This window comes from Notamacropus eugenii, chromosome 2, assembly GCF_028372415.1.
Source record: "Notamacropus eugenii isolate mMacEug1 chromosome 2, mMacEug1.pri_v2, whole genome shotgun sequence".
NCBI lineage: Eukaryota > Metazoa > Chordata > Mammalia > Diprotodontia > Macropodidae > Notamacropus > Notamacropus eugenii.
The window spans coordinates 214948428-214966061 of NC_092873.1; the positions used below are offsets into that span (position 1 = coordinate 214948428).

At 37.6% G+C, this 17634-nt stretch overlaps 1 pseudogene; it reads right to left on the minus strand.

The window, feature by feature from the left end:
• The window catches only part of LOC140522923 (transforming protein RhoA pseudogene), a 36974-nt pseudogene extending 20416 nt beyond the window's left edge, over positions 1-16558 (minus strand).
• Positions 16559-17634: the final 1076 nt, after the last annotated feature.

The following is a 17634-nucleotide window of genomic DNA, read 5'->3' on the forward strand; positions in this document are numbered from 1 at the left end:
CAGTTTTCATAATTTTCTTGGATTACTCTTATTTCTTCCCAATTTTCCCCCTACCACTCTTATTGCTCTCTTATTGCCAGGAATGCTTGTTGGTGTTGAGTCCAATTAACATTTTTCTTCAAAGCCTTTTTTGATACCTGTTTTTAACATTGTCATCTTCTGCTGAATTTATGTCTTTGTTTTTCCTGTAACCATAGTAGCTTTTTGTGGTCAAATTAAATTGTTTTTTGGTTTACTCATCTTTCCAGCCTATTTCTTGACTTTGAACTTGTTAATGTTGTGCTCTCCTCATCTGGTGTTAGAGAGGTACTGTCCCAAACTTCAGGCTTTTTCATACTGCTATTTTCAGAGCTAGTTCTGGGATTTTGCAAGTTTTCCATTCTTCCAAGGTGTTGTGATCCTGGGAGAGGTGTGGTCACTGCTCTCCTGGTTTGTGCTTTTGTCTTTATTCAGGAAGGGTCTCTGGTCCGCTGCAACTGCCCACACTAGCACTCCTCTTTGTCTTGGAACTGTGACCAGGAGAATTCCTCTCAGCCCTGAAATGGTGACCCAGAAGTGCGTATAGTGATATAGATGCCAATACAGCTATATTCAGTGCCAGAAAAGGGCCTGTGATTTCTTTCTGACCAGTTATTTGACTTTGACCTGAGAGCATCCAAAACTGCTACTGCTGCTGCTATAACTATTGTTGCTATGCTGCCTGCATGGGTTCTGGACAGCTTTATATCCCTGTGTCATAGACTTCACTTGCTGACTTTTTAAGTTTTCTTAGGCTGGAAAAAATGACTAATTCTGACCTACTGCTGCTACACTGTAGGGTATATGTGTCTATATGAGTCTGTCTAGATAAAGATGTTGGGGCCAGAGTTTGGCCATTCTGCTTTTCTCAGAGAAAGGAGATACTATAATATCTGCTCTTTTAAAGTATTGCTAGTCTAGGGTAAATAAATTTAGGTTCAAGCTGTGATTCCCATCATTATTCCTTCATGGAGGAGAGTTCTAAGCTATACATATATCCAAGGTTTGACTTCCTAAATGTCAGCTCCACAATGAACACACACAGTGAAAAGCAAATAAACCCATTTATCCAGGTCAACAGGAAAACAGAAATCAGAGAGAGCATACATATATAAATATTACAATATATGTTTTATATATATATGCATACATATATATATCAGATAATATACAAAATAAATGACTTCTTTTATTGAAGAAAAATAATTCAGCTCAACCAAGAGAAAGAGTGTCAGATCTTGGTCAAGGTGAAATCCCCCAAAGCGTCTAGTGTATTAAGAGGGGACTAGGAACCTGTCTGATGTTGGCAGCTCCTCTGCATGTTGGCTTCCTTCACTTCCTCCCTCTCCTGAGGTCTTTCTCTCCCTTCAGTGACTTAAAGACAATCCGCAACAACATGTCTTCTCTCTTGAAATTAGAAACCAAAAGACCACGGTTCTTTCTCTTTCAGTCTCTGAACAACTCAACCCTTCATCCAAATGAATAGTTTGATCTTCATTAATTAATTAATTAATGGAGATCAATTAATCTCCACCAGTAAGGAGAGTTTTGTGCAAATAGACTTTGGGCTACCTATTCTATTTTTATCCTTCTATTTTTACCTTTCTCTTATATTAAACTTGCCTTCCCTGACCTCTCCCTAGTCTATCTTTTCCATTAAGGCTTCACTAATCCTCTCTTGAGGTAACTCATACGATCTAGTGTCTTCCTACTCCTAGGCTATTGAGCCTGGGAATGTAGAATTGTGCTGATATCCTTTACCATGGTGCACTGTCTCAGCTGAATCCTAATTGCTGTAGGAACTATCAATCATTTTATACCCCTCTTTCTGGTTTTCATTGATTCCCTATAATGATTATTTAAAACTTCTCCTTATCTCTTTAATTTTCTGTAGTGCAAAAAGCATTAGATTTGGAGTCAGAAAAGACTTAACTTTCAAATCTTGCCTCTGGAACTTATTTATACCCAAGGGAAGAACCACGCCAGCATCTGACTAAAAACTGGCAAAAGAGAGGAATAATAGATATTATACTTCAATTGTATCCTCACAAGTATGAGGTAAGCTCCTGGCATGTTGGGGCAACCCCATATATGGGAAGATGCAGACCCGGTCACTCTGAGAAATGAATGAATAATCCTGGCAGTAACTACTTTGCAGGATTGTTGTAAAGATTATAGGATTATAAAATTGTTGATTTAGACTTTGGAGGGATCTTAGTGATCAGCTTAGTTTAACCCTCTCTAGAGATGAGAAAATGAGTACCAAGGAAGTGAAATGATTTGTCCAAAAGTCGTAAGAGGTGGTTTTTTAGATGATGTAAAGCATCTGGCAATTCTGGAGGCTATTTAAATAAAAATTGTTCTTAGTGTCTCCCACTTATATGAGGATGTCAGCCCAAGTGTCCCAACTTCATACCAGTATATTTTCCAATGTACGTTTCTGACTTCAGTTCTATATTGAACCATTTGCCTTCTGAATATGAGAATCCTAATATACTTCATTCCAGTGGTGGAATTAGGTTACTGGGAGCTTTGATGCCTACATATGGAAGCAATTGACTGAATTAAGGGGCAGTGAAAAGATGGGGAACCAAGGGTTTTTTGATAAGCAGGAACAGAATGAGGAAGAAAGTCCCATAAGGCCACATCTTCAAGTGAACTGACTCAAGAAACTTTGCCTTTATTAACTTTAATCTCAGGTACAGTATGAGCAAAATTGATTTTTTGGATTAGCTAGAAATCTAATTATTGTCTTAAGGGGAAATTGTGTTTGCAACCCACAGGAAAATATTAGCAATCTGGGTCACAGTTTCTTCTTTTGTAAAAAAGAAAAAGGAGATGGATTAGACAATCCCTAAGGTCACTTCTTGCTCTTAATCTTAGGATACTTTGACATTTTAGAGCATGATTTGCAAGTTGGGGGATGACTCTATGCATTTCCTTGGGATCAAGTCTGCAGATTGCAGACAAATGTCACTAGGTGGCAGCAGAGATAGTCCTTTTCCCCAAAACACAAAGAAAAAATTATAGGACCAAATACCTAGCAACTATTATTTTTCTCACATTTAAAGGTTTACAATAGAAAATGTGCATGAGAGAATAGATTGGAAGAGGAACAAAACAGTGAAAATCAGTGAAACACTCTCTGGGATATGAAGTAAGACTATTTTTATAAGCAGCCACAATGGAGCATTTTCTAAAAATCAAAACAGTGAATATTATCTGCTATAATCTTTAATTATTCTCTTGACATGTGAAGCTCTAGGATAGAGGCAGGTAAAAGAATTAGGACAAAAGATGCCTCCTTTCCTTCCTCATTCAGACTATGCTTGTCCCATCTCCATCCTCCATTTGAAAATTCCTCTTATAAACATCATATCTTTTCTACCAACATGTCCTTCTTTCCTTTCCAGTTTACATCAAGAATACTGCATTACATTACATCCCCCATCTCTTGGAAGACTAATTCTCATTATTCCAATTATTCCCTTTTATTGTATTTGTAAAACTGATGTTTATATAGCACTTTCAAAGCATTTTCTATACATTTTCTCACTTAAGCCTCATTCTTTGCCCCCAAAAATCCCTCTAAGACCCAAACCTGTGAGGTAAATAAATTATTATCCCCATTTTACAGATGAGGAAAGTGAGACTTAGAAAGATTATGTGACTTGCCTCTGGTCACACAGCCAGTAAATGTCAGAAGTGAAATTCACAATTGGATCTTCCTGACTTCTGGTCTATTGGATTATTCACACACGTACACACATATACAATACATATATACATGTATGTATACACACATATTACATATGATGTATAAATATATGCATGTGTATACACACATGCAAATCTATTATTGCTTCTCAAAAGTCTTCTTGCCTCAACATTCATAAATATTGCTTTTCCTCCACTGCTGTCCTCTTTTATGCATTGTCTTTTATATTATCCAACTAATGATTTATGTTATAAATGTGTGTCTTGTTTTTGCAATTGGACTAAGGGACAAAGGATCATGTCTTCTCTTTCTCTTGTGTCCATCATATGCCTATGACAATACTGGACCCACAGTAGGTCTTCTTCAATGGTTTTGATTGTATTAGTATGGATACTCTTCCTCTCTCTACCCCTTCTAACCAATACAGATTGCGTCCCCTCCATGATTAGATTTTATTTTATTTATATATAACATATATTACATATATAATAAAGTAGATTTTATTTGTGAGTTAATGTGGTTGGAAGTCGCCCTTACCTCTGGTCAGATCTTGATGATGAGTCAGTCCAGAATGAGGCAGCCTAGTCTTTTGGTGAAGTCTTTCCAGCTTCCTAAGACTGGATAACCTTAGGCAAGAAAATTAGCTTCTGTGGACTTCATTTTCCTCATTTATAAAATAAGGGTATTGTATTAAATAATCTCAATGGTCTCATCTAAATCTGATATTCTGTGGTTCTCTGAACCTCCCAATCTCACAAAATGAGACTGACAATAGGAAGAAAAATATAATACTCTTATAGATTTCAATAATATGGATGTTTCCTCCAACCATGTAGATTTCAGTTGATCCATGCCCACCCAACTCTTGTTGAAATACTTGATTTGCCCATCTTCTGTCAATCCTTGTCCAGTTCAAAGAGGTATGTAGACTCTGTTTATAGTGTTCGATTTAATTGATTTGGTTAAGAAGCATTCTTATGAGGGGCTTTAAAAGTCAAACAGAAGATTTGCATTTGATCCAAGAGGTAATGGGAAACTATTAGAGTTTATTAAATAGAGAGGTGACTCACTCAGATCTAGACTTAAGGAAGATCATTTTGATAACTAGGTAGAGTATGGACTGGAGTGACTTGAGCCAGAAAAACCAAGCAGCAGGCTATATTCATTTTCCAGGTGGGAAGAGATGAGGGCTTGTACCACTATGGTGGCAATATTAGAGGAGAGAGGGGATACAAAGAGATGTTACGGAAGATGGAAATGACAGAATAACAATGAACCCAGTGAGATCTTGTATTTTCTACATCTTTTAGTCAATTGTATGATTTTAAAGATGTGGACTACTGTGGAATACTTCTTATAAAAAGATTGTTTGTTCCCCCGACTAATACTTTCATTCAGAAAGACCTTGATGCACATACAGATGATGCTCAAAAAATTTCTGTATAGATGACAATGTAGACATACAAGTTAGGAGTTGTTGATATTCTCATAATAAGATTTTAGTTCTTTCCCATGGCTTTTGTATCAACCTTTCCTTCAGATAATTTGTAAATCAACAATGCCCTCACAGTTGTATCATCTCAAGGGCAGATATCCTCTCTCTACGCTGGTCAGTTCAGCTGCTTTCCCCATCATAGACCTTGATAGTACCATTTCTCTCTGTTCTATAAATATGTCCAGAAATGATATTAGAATTCAAGAATGGTGGCTTTAATGGTATTAATAGCCATAACAGTTTATCATAAATCTTTGCATATCTTTTCCATTTTTTTTTGTTTTGTTGTCCTTCCATTTTCATTCTTAAATGATCTCAGTATGACTTTGTTTAAATGGAACTCTTAACAAGTTTATCTAAACTGGTTTTGCCTTCTACCAATTATCCCTGTTTTATAAGATGATACTGATCATAATATTCTATCAGCCTCCATAATATTGTTTATATTTTAAACCTGTGTTAGCTTGGTCTCCATATCTCTTCCCTCCACAGGTAAGTCAAGTATTTGCAGATTCAGGCATTTTTTAAGGGTTTCAGGGCCTCTTTGTTACAGCAATTGATTTATGTTAGATACATTTCCAAAGAAAATTATTTTATTCTGTTTTTTTATAATTTCCCCCTCCCTATCACAATTTTCTTCATTAATAACTTATTTTAATGTCAGGATGGAATTATTTCAAATGCACAGTATACTTTTCTCATTTTAATTCTTTTCCTACTTTACACTGTTTTTATTTTCATTCTAAGAAATTAATGGTCTAACTACATACAGACAGTTGATTTGGGAATGACTCCCACATCAATTATAAACTGCTTTCTTTTATGTTATTTTTTGTGTGATGTTGTCTAGTACTCAAGATTTCCAACAATACTGATTATTTTTTCCAAATGCTCACAATGTATAGACATGTTGTTTCTGTGTTGTCTACAGATCTTTAACCTTTCTCATTCTTTATTTGTGACCTCCCCGTACTCACCTATTGCTATCTTTCCATGGAAGTTATTGAGAATGAAAATATGTATTTATTGACTTTGCAGGGCCTTCTGGAGTTGTTCATACCATTTGCCTGCCCCTTCATCCTCTGTAACAAATATTTGTGGACAAGATATAATTATTGCCTTGATAATCATTTCACAAATATGAAGGCTACAATATGAGATGAATACATTTACTATGAAAGGAAACTTCTTGTTGCCTTTGAGCACACTGTCAAATTAATGGTCATCTTCCTTATTTACCTCTCCGAGAGGAACCTGTGGGCCATACTTTCACTGAATAGCAATGTCCTTCTTTTTTGTACTTATTTATTATGAGAATGTCAAGACTGATATGACTCAGTTCCCTCAGAGTATGTGTACCTATTGGTCATTAGACAAGCATCTTGAAATTAGAGAAGCAATAGCTGAATTAGTTTATAGATGTTTTAAAAACTGTGTGATGCTTAGAATCCTAGGACAAAAAATCCTTTCAAAATACGTACTACTACATCTCATTTCCTAGCAGTGAAAGTATGTTGCTGAAATTTCATCAATAGAAAAATGGTTAAATTAGATTTATTGAATTATAGAAGGCTGATTTAGAATCACAGTGTTAGCAACAGATCTTAGAGATTATCTAAGTCTGATTCCATTTTATGACTCAAGAAATTAAGACCCAGGTAAGATAGTTATTTGCCCCAGGTCACATAGTGATTGACCTAGGACCAAAATCTAGTACTCTCTATTCCGTTCTCTTCGTAATATAGTTTGCTTTTCTCCCCAAGAAGTTATTTTAGCAGAGTCAAAGAATAATATTATTTCTGTTCTGTTTTGCTATTAATTAAAACAATTACTGGGAGAAATGGTTTCAAAATTTTGTTTTCAGTAAGAATACATTGGTTTATATAATTTAGAATCAATTATTTTTTTCAATACTAGCATCTTTGTTATTTAAAAATTTTAATGAAATTTCAATCTATAGCTCTTGTCTTGAACTTTGCTAATTTTGAGACCCTAGTCATTTGTACACTTGACCTGGTAAAAATTTCATACTTGTTGATTGTTTTGGATGGAGCTACTTAATTCTTTGATCATTTCTTTTTTCTCACAAAGTAGATTAATATTCTCCTCATCAAGAAAATTTAGCTCTCATGACATTGAAAAACTGGTAAATAAATCAACTTCCCAATTAATTCCTGGACTTAAAAGATCCCCTCATCAGAGCACAAGTTGTATTGATTAATTTGTCTGTTTTAGTCTTCAATATTCATTTTCACAAGATTTTGAGTTTCAAATTTTCTCCCCTTCTCTCCCCTCAAAAGATGGCATGCATTCTGATTACCCCTTTCCCTAGTCCCCTGTCTCTATCATCCCCTCTCCTACTCCCTCCCTCACTTTCTTATAGGCTAAGGTAGATTTCTATACTCAGTTGCCTGTACATCTTATTTCCCAGTTACATGTTAAAACAGTTTTCCATGAACTCCTTGAATCTCAGTTTGTTCATCTGTAAAAGGGGGTAACAATAGCACAAGGGTTGCTATTATTACCTAAGTGCTCTGAGTCTCAGTCTCCTCATCTATAAAACAGGAGCAATAATTTCTATGGTACCGACTTTATAGGGTTGTTGTGGGGAAAATGGTGGGTGGTGATTTTTTTATTTCAAGTTGCTTTGCAAAATTCTACCAGAAAATGTCATTTTTGTTGGTTTTCTTTGGACTGTTATTGGTATGATCAGTAAAAACTGACTGAAGAAAACCAACAAAAATGACATTTTCTGGTAGAATTTTGCAAATCAGAAAATTCTAATTCATGCAGAACTCCTACAGTACGCAACAGCAATCCATTCACAGGTGGTTGCCCCCACATTTTACACAGCATCAAATAATCCTTTGTGGAGCATGCTAGTGAGAACCCCATCGCCAAGTAACTTAGACATTGCAGCTCAGAGAGGAGTCACAGTTTTTTCTTTTTCAATGAGAGGCTTTCCATTGTTAATTAAATATATTCCTCATGTCATACATATCAACGAAGCCTCAGACGAAATATCCCAGCCGCGGTTCAGCACTGAAGATTGGCAGCCGTTCGTTCACGAATGACTGGGTCTTAGTTCTTCTTCCCAATTTCGGCAGAATTCTTTGGTTCCATTATAGCACGACTCACTCAAGAATTATACATCCCCTTGTAATTCTGGCACAAGAACCATGCAGGAGTGCTGGGGTGACTGGGAGTGTTTCCTTCTACCTGACCAAGCAGCAATATTTGTGATTATTTATTTGTGTAGGGGAGGGAGGGTAAGGGATAGGATGTGTGTGTGTGTGTGTGTGTGTGTGTGTGTGTGTGTGTGTGTGTGTGTGTGTGAGAGAGAGAGAGAGAGAGAGAGAGAGAGAGAGAGAATTTAATAAGGTGAAATGTAAGTATCTATGGTAAAAACAATACCTAATACAGGTGGTACAGATAGAATTCTACACCTGGAATCAGGAAGACTTGAGTTTAAATTCTGCCTTAGGCACTTACTAGCTATGTGAACCTGGGAAACTCACTTGACCTCACTCACTCTCAGTTACCTTATCTGTAAAATGGGAACAATAATAAGAGCACCTACCTCAAAGGGCTGTTATAAGGATCAAATGAGGTAATATACATAAAATACTCTCAAGGCTTAAAGTTCTATATAAAAGTTACCCAAGTCCCAAAGACTGTTACTATGAGACTCTTTCTTCATTGGTGTAGATCAATGCCATACACCGGGGGGGGGGGGGGGGGGGGGGGGGGGGGGGGAAGGGGGTGGAATTGGTGAGAACTAGAGAGAAGAGAGGGTTGGTCTCTTCAAACTCTAGAGACTCTTCAAGTCTCTTCAGTCTCTTTGGGCTTCAGGAGATCCTGGCTTCCAGCTTTGAGAGAAAGTATGGAAGATGCCAACCCTACTTCAGGTTGTTGAAAGAAAAGATTTTGGCAAGAAGCTGGCAGTCTCCCTCATGTCCCTATCCTCAGCTTCTTGCAGTAGAGACTTGGGGGAACTTTAAATTAGATTTAAAACTCTGTTGATTGAGCCAAGCCATGACATTCCCATTCCCAATGGGAAAGCTCCTTTATTCTGTATTATCAGGTATATGTATATATATACATATATACATGTATATACATGTATGTCAGGTATATGTATATATATATATATACATATACCTGACAATACAGAGTAAAGGAGCTAGGTGGTACAGTGGATAGAATACCAGTGCAGGAGTCAGGAGGACCTGAGTTCAAATCTCACCTCAGACACTTGACATTCACTAGCTGTGTGACCTTGAGCAAGTCACTTAACCCCAATTGCCTCATCCTGAGTCATCTCCAGTCATCCTGATGAATATCTGGTCACTGGATCCAGATGGCTCTGGAGGAGAAATGAGGCTGGTGACCTGCACAGCCCTCCCTCCCTCAAAACAAAGTCAAGTGTAAGTTATGTCATTATTTCTCTGATGACATGGTCTTCTTCAGCAATGAGGGACAAACACATGCTAACATATGTATATATATATATGTATATATATATATACACATATATATATGTATATATATATATGTATAAAGTGTGTGTGTGTGTGTGTGTGTGTGTGTGTGTGTGTGTGTGTGTGTGTGTATATATATATTCTCCTGTATATTTTCTTTGATTTCTGTTTTGCTAATTTGGATAAATAGTTTAATTTGCTATTTGCCATGTGCATTTTTATTGCAAAACTAATATTTGGTGGGAAAAGGAATCAAACTTTGGGGAATATAAAGCATAGGGTCTTACTTCCCCCATCAATGAAAAAAACAATCTAAAGTTTAAACCTGGAAATCATATCCACTAGACTAAAAATATCAAGGGGAATAGATAGATGTAATTCTAGTCCAGCATCTCCTTGCTGTCTGAGGAGAACAGAATGGCCAAACTTCTGGTCCCAACCTCCTGTTTCAGAAATTAAAGTCTCCCTTTGAGAAGGGTGGGAAGAGAAGAGGCTGAAGACATCTATTCTGCCTATTTAAGCCGTACTTTGATACCCCCATGCTACATGTGGGCCACAACTGTTGCTACAAAAATGTTAGTTATTATTATTATTATAACCACTACTTCCCATGTCTATCATATATACTTGAGACTTTATTGAGCCTGTAGAAAATTAGTCGTAACATGCATATTATTTCATACATTAACATTTTAAATTAAGATATACAGGCCTACAGGCTTACAGTATGTTATCTGGATATATTAAACACATATTTTCATTAGATTTCAGACTGTACTATGTTTGAGAGCCAAATGTCATTCTGTTTCTGCCAACATATGAAAACATTTTTTCTTACAACAAACATGTGTTAACATGAGACATTTCCTTTTTTCTCATGTAAGTTTCTCACAGCTTTATCTCTTTGTTAAATGAAGCATACATTATTCAATATTCTGCTTCAGGGTCTCAAAATGATTCATAGTTATTCCATTCTTAGTATTCTCTTCTGGACTTAAAATTAGATTATTAAAGACACCTCTAGAAGGACATACATTAAATACAGTTAGAGTTATAACTAGGGTGAGGTGATCAGAGTTTTATCCCAAATCTGGAAATTTATAGCACTGTCCTAGTGCAAATTAATGCCACTTCTGAACAGCAGGTGAAATTCTCCTCTTCCCAGCCTTGTCCCTGGGTGGAATGGCCTCATTGTGGGTCACACTTTCCCCTAGTGACCATATTCCAGAAAAAATGATGCTTCCACTGCTTGTAAGCACCCCAAATCACTAGCTGCAGCACTGATAATGAGAATAGGAGGTCAGGAAATATGTTTTTCTTTGGTTGCCTTCAAGTAGGAGCCATGATTTTGCTTTCAGGAAAGGAAGGTCAAATCTAAAAGACTATCCTAAAAAATGCCCAATACACAGATGGAGTCTTTATATGTTAGTTGCACCATAATTCTCAGAAACAATTCAGAGATGAAGAGGACTGAATTTAGGCAAATTTTATAAGCCATTAGCAAATTATAAAGAAATAAGCAACAACAACAAAGCAGATAACTGTGTCAAGAAATTTCACTCTAGAAGCTAGCCACAGTAAACATTGGTGTGGTTTCAATTTGGAAATGAAGTTTCAGTTCAATTGCATGCTAAGCCTCCTTTGGTGTTATGGGTTGACAGCCAGCAATGGGAATTAGTGCAAAAAAGAATGAAATATTCTAGGATAAAATTGGGACAACATCAAATAGTCAAAACACTGGAAAAGAAAAAAAAATAGAGGAATAAAAACAACTCATATTGAATAGTGAAATCAATCATGAAAATTTTCTCCTGAAAATAAGGTGGTTGACTGATTCATGAGTCTGACAGCTGTTAATCACCTTCTTAGTCTCGTTAGGTTTATAGAGAGGAATAAAATGGGTTTCACAGTTGACTCATAGCCCTTGATACCAACAACTTGTGTAGTCCCTGATTGACAGTGTTTGGGTCTGACTAGAAGAGCACATGTGGGCACAATTCAGGTGGAGAAGAGTCTGTCCTTTGAGGCTGGCAGCGTGAGTTTCAAAAAGTTCTTCCTAATTCCAAAAGATTACGTTCCATGATCTGGGATATATGAGGATAAACTAGCTGAAATTCCAGGCCACTATTGAAAGGTTCAGGAAAGGTTAGAATACAATTGGTTGAGTTGGAGTGGGCTCAAATGGGTGACTGATTTTTGTCAGTTGGTCAGCCCAAGAGCCACTTCTTACATGAATCTTTCCATGATCCCCCCAACCCAAATTATCTTGAATTTTCTTTGTGAATAGTTTGAATTTACTTAGATGTTAGCATACTTCTTTTTTTCTTCTCCCGTAGTTCCTAGCACAATGTGGATGCTTAATAAAGGCTTGTTGATTTAATAATTATTCATGTATACTTACATGCAAACATATTGTTTCTTCCAATAGACCTAAAACCTGAGTACAGAGCCTACTGGATGAGTCTGTGTGGTATAACCTTAACGACCAATACAATGTATTTGGCTGCGGCTGATCAGTCCAACGTGTGCTTGGAAGGCAACACACTGCGCCTTGACCCTATGTCATTGATCCTCTTTGAGTGCAAAGGACAAACAACAACTCTAACAACACAAGGTGCACATGGCATGGCATAAATGATGTCCTATTCTGTGCTTTGGTTGTATGCAAGAAGATTGCATATTACATCAGGACCCTCTTTGGAATTCCACTCACAGAAACTCTAGGATTGTGAAGCCAATAACAGTGTAAATCCCAAAATGGCGGTGCTGGATCTGGGGTGTTTCAAGAAACTGAGAATTGATAGTCTTCCTTTTCCAAACTCTTCCCACCAGGAACAAAGATCCAACAAATCCACTTGTGACTGTCCATCTGGAGTGAAAACAGCTGGCAAAATGAGCAGCATTTGGGGAAGAGACATTACCCATTTGCCAGAAGGCATATCTAAATTCATCTGGCAACTTCCAGAAACTCCTAAATTGTGAGACGCCATTTTCTCCTTATGTGCCCCAGAAGGATGAAAGTAAATCCTTTTCGTCTTCATCCTAAAAATGAGATCTTTTTCAGTTGCTGTAAGAAGCAGACACTAAGCCCTTTCCATAATCATTACACTTGAGCAAACAAACTTTCACATTAATTTTTCTTCCCACTGGAGAAATGTTCATTTGGAAAGAAATCTTATTCATAAATTAAAACTCATTTCTTTTTTGGGGGGGATGGCTCTTGTAGGCAGGTAATGTTTTATTTTTATAGTTACTCTAGAGCTAGCAGAGGGATTGGCACACAGTAGGTATTTAATAAATGTCTATTCATTAAGTTCACGTCAGCCCTGTCATGATCATTTGCAATGGCTAATCACCAACATGTAAAACTGAAGCCATTCTAACCTGTACTTAATAGTATTTGGCATTGCTATCTTGGGAAAGTCTGGAATTGTTATGGAAACTGCCTTCCTCTTTTCTACTGGTGATATTGGTGTGTCATATTTAATGGCAAAGAGTGTCAGGGTCACCCATTGTGAGTTCCTAGAGAGCAGAAGAGTGCCACAATGAAGCCACAGTGGATGAAACTCATTTACAGTGATGGATATGGGAGGAAGATGGAAAGTTGCCAGGTACATTAGGAACTCTTGCATTATGAACTGAAGATGGACCACTTCCTTAAGCATAGTGGGAAGAAACAGCATGTGATAATAATGTCTCCATTACCTATTTCAGGAAAAAACAAGCAGGTGAAGAAAGTCTATTTTCTGCATTATGGTATAAAGTCAGATGAACAATCTGTAGAGCTGTGTGTTTCTGTTTGTCCCTTCCTCCCTCACTCCCTCACTTCCTTCCTTCCTTCCTTCTTCCCTCTTTCTCTCTCTCTCTCGGTCTTTTCTCTCTCTGTCCCTTGCTTTCTTGGTCATTCTCTCTTTCTCCATATATACATATGCATACATATATGTGAATATGTGTGTTATGTGTATATATTTATATGCATGTATGTATGTATATATGTGTGTATATGTGTGTGTGTGTGTGTGTGTGTATAAAATCTTGGACAGACAATTTGCAGAAAACAGGAGGCCCATGTAGCCCATCTTGGAAGGGTACAAGCAGAAGCTAGATCCACTGATAATGGGTGCTCTCTCCTCCATTTTCTGAGAGAAATAAGGCTAAATTTTATCTATCAGCCCTAAAATATCTCTGATCTTGGGGTGTGAGTCTGGTTCAGCAGAAAAGCCACTTCTCTGATCACTTATCCCCTTTTTCCCCAATCTCTGATTACACAAAAGACAACTATATGTGGTGAATGGCAATTTAAAACATTTACACAAGAGGCAGAGCCAAGTTGGCAGAGTGATAGGAAGCTACAGAGTGAAGTCCTCTCCACAAACTCCTCCAATCAGCTCTAGAGAATGCACCAGACTAAATCCTGATGAGGAAATCCAGGAAAAAGTCAGTGATTCTTTTATCCAACTCAACTCAACAGAGGGAGAAAGATAGGGAGGTCTGTGGACATTGGGGTCAGGCCAAATGCACACTGTTCATGGAACATTCTAGTCTAGTGCCCAGGGAGAGACTGTGCACCAGGACAAGATGAAGTAGTAGACCCATTCCAAGAAGTGGCTTTCCTTCTGAACCAGACTCACACTCCAAGATCAGCAATATTTTGAGGTTGGCAGATAGATAAAATTTTAGCCTTATGCCCCCCCTCAGAAACTGGAGAAGAGAGCATCCAGCCTCAGTGGACGCAGCTTCTACTTATGCCCTCCCTAGTTAGGCTTCTGTGGCACTCATCATTCCACAAGAAGACACTATGACAGGGACAAGTGCCAACTGGCAGCTTTGTTGCCAGCTACCCAGTCCCCAGTCATAGATCCAGGATGTAGTAAGAAAGGAAGCTGTGTATGGCATTCTCAGGTGAATTAAATTAAGGATAATCCAAAAGGCAATGCATTATATGGTGAACAAGTTCAGGCTATAGCACATCATAAACAAAAAATTATGAAGGAGAAGTGGTTTAAAGGAGATCATGAAAGAAATGTATGATTCAATTAATCAATAAACATTTATTAAATACTTATCTACTCTGTGCCTGGGACTGTGCTGAGCACTGGGATACAAAAGAGCTTACAGTCTAATGGGGAAGACAAAATGCAGATCAATATAGACAAACAATGCTATATGCAGGACAAATGGGAAACAATCAGTAGAGGGGAGGCACTAGAATCAAGAGCGGTTGGGAAAGACTTTCTGTAAATGATGAGATTTTATTTGGGACTAAAAAGAAGTCAACGAAATAAATAGGTAGAGCTGAGGGGAGAAAGTATTCCAGGAATGGGAGATAACCAGAGAAAATGCCTGAAACAGATGAATAGAAGGTCTTGTTTGTGGAACCATGAGAAAGCTAGTGTCACTGGATTGAAGAGTACATGGAGAGTAAGATCCAGGAAAACTGGAAAGGTAGGAGGGGGCTAGGTTATGAAGGGCTCTGAATGTCAAACACAGCATTTTGTATTTGATTCTGGAGGCAATGAGGAGCCACTGGAGTTTATTGAGTAGAGAAGAGACATGATCAGATCTGTGCTTGAGAAAAATCATTTTGATAATTGAGTGGAGGTTGAACTAGAGTGGGGAGAAACTTGTTTCAAGCAATCCTACCAGAAAGATACTGCAATAGTCTAGACATAGGGTAGTGAGGGCCTGCACTAGTGTAGTGGTAATGTTAGGGGAGAGATAAGAGCATTTTTGAGAGATTGAAAAAGAAGATTGGCTGATCTCAGTGAGACATAAATGATGGACAGCCTTGATGCTCCACTGTTATGTTCTCTATGTCAAGGGAGTTTGAAAAAGTCCCTTAGAACATTAGATATATATGTCTGGGATGAATGTCTAGGAGGATATTGACAAGAATTGTACAACATGAGACAGTATGGTTGGATTTCAATTGCATCATACAATGTGATCGCAGATCCATTGAGGTCCTGGGGTACCTACCTCATAGGAATGTTGGGGGAAGAGAAGAAATTGATGAAGCAGTATGGTGTATGGGAGCATTAATACCCAGTTAATTCTTGCTCCACCACTTACTACCTGAGTGACTCTGGAAGAATCATTTAATCTTCTTGGATTTCATTTTATTTTTCATTTTTGAAATGAATGAACTAGGTGACCTTTAAGATCTCTTGTGATATAACATTTGAAGTATCTTGCAAACATAATAAAACTAAAGAAATAAATGTGAGTTATTATTAGAAGTACTGTCTATAATCTGACTACTAAGGAGTAATGACTACAGGTCAATGTTTGTTTCTGGCAGTTTGAGATAATAACAGATTATATTTCGACACTGCTTTACATTTACAAAGTGGTCAGTATACATTCTTATTTGATCCTCTTCACAACCAGGCTCTGGAAAGTAGATTGTCCAGTTAGTAGTATTTTCCTTTTAGAGCTGAGTCGCTGAAACTCAGAGGTTAAGTGACTTTCCCAAAGTCACACAGATGGTAAATAGCAATGTTGAAATTTGAATTGACAGCTAGGATGAGAGCTAAGATTTGAACCCAGGTTGTTTGGATTTAAGTTTAGTGTTCTTTTCATCTTACCATCCTGCTCCTCAATTTCAGCAAAGATGTCATATGCTAGACCTGCTTAAGAGCAGGCAGACCTGTTACCCATGAGCAGACTGCACTAGTGCTCAGTGTGAAATGGACAACAAGCTATCCATCACATAGTCTGCAGGCAAAGTGTTTAAAATATCCACAAGAAGAAAAAAACCACACCTGGCAATATGAATTACCTTTTCTCTGCACTGTAGGGAATGAGTAAAGGTGTGACAAAAGGTTTCACGGCTGTCACACTCATGAAGCCTGCCTTTTCCTTCCCCTCATCCTTTGCCAAAGAATAATACAAAATGAATACCAGTCCTACACAAAGAGACACTCTCTTCTATAACTACAGAGTAGATATATCCTTTATCTTAGCCAGTCATCTTTCTAGCTTTAGCTATCAATCACCAGTTTAAGCTAGGCCAGAGAGGGTGAGCAGATGATCTCTGCTAAAAAAATGAAAAAGGTCAAATATAACCTCCAAATATGTGGACAGCACATGCTTTCTTAGTCGGTATTAGAGATGGAGATAAAAATTCCTTTCCTTGGGCAATTTACAGTCTAGGAGATGGATTCACCTAAATTATAGCTGCCTAGCCTATAATATAAACATACATGGGATGCTCCAAAGGGCCTGTTTCATTCTTCTTTATTCCACTATAAATAAAATGAAGATCCTGTGGGTAAGTGAGATTTCTATTTAGAGATGAAGAGTTATCATCACAACATATGCATTGCTATGAAAGTATCCTTAGTGGTCTACAAATTTCAAGATGGTTAGTTCCTTGCAGAAAATATCATAATTCATGTTGCTGCACTGGGCAGGGTTATTTCAGTTCCCTGGAAAGGAAGAATCATAAATCAAGGACCACAAACCCATGCCATGAGATGTTTGTGGTGTTTGAGTCAGATCTACTCTCGGTACTTGCCTGCTCTCATTGTTATTAGTCGAGACAGAGCTTCTGGCTACCCTGCTGGTCAAAGCTAAATCAGCTGCCCAGTTACTTGCTTGTTGTTGAGATAGATGAGTCTCTTCTCTTCAGTCTCAGTGCCAGAGGAGGAATGTACTAGACTCATAAGCTATACCTCTTTGGAAAGAGTGCCACTAAATGGACAAGGCTGGAATTGATTGCTGAATGCAGTTGTTATAGCAATGAGTCCTTCCAAGAGAGGATATGGAATGTTTCCAAAGACAATCTATTTATGCACACGCTAGTTTTGGGGGAAGCAGGGCATGCTACAGAAAGACTTCTACCTCATCTGAAGCTTGCAAGGAAGGCTTTGTTGATTCCAGTTCTCTTTGTATGTGAGAGGTTGCATTTATATACATGA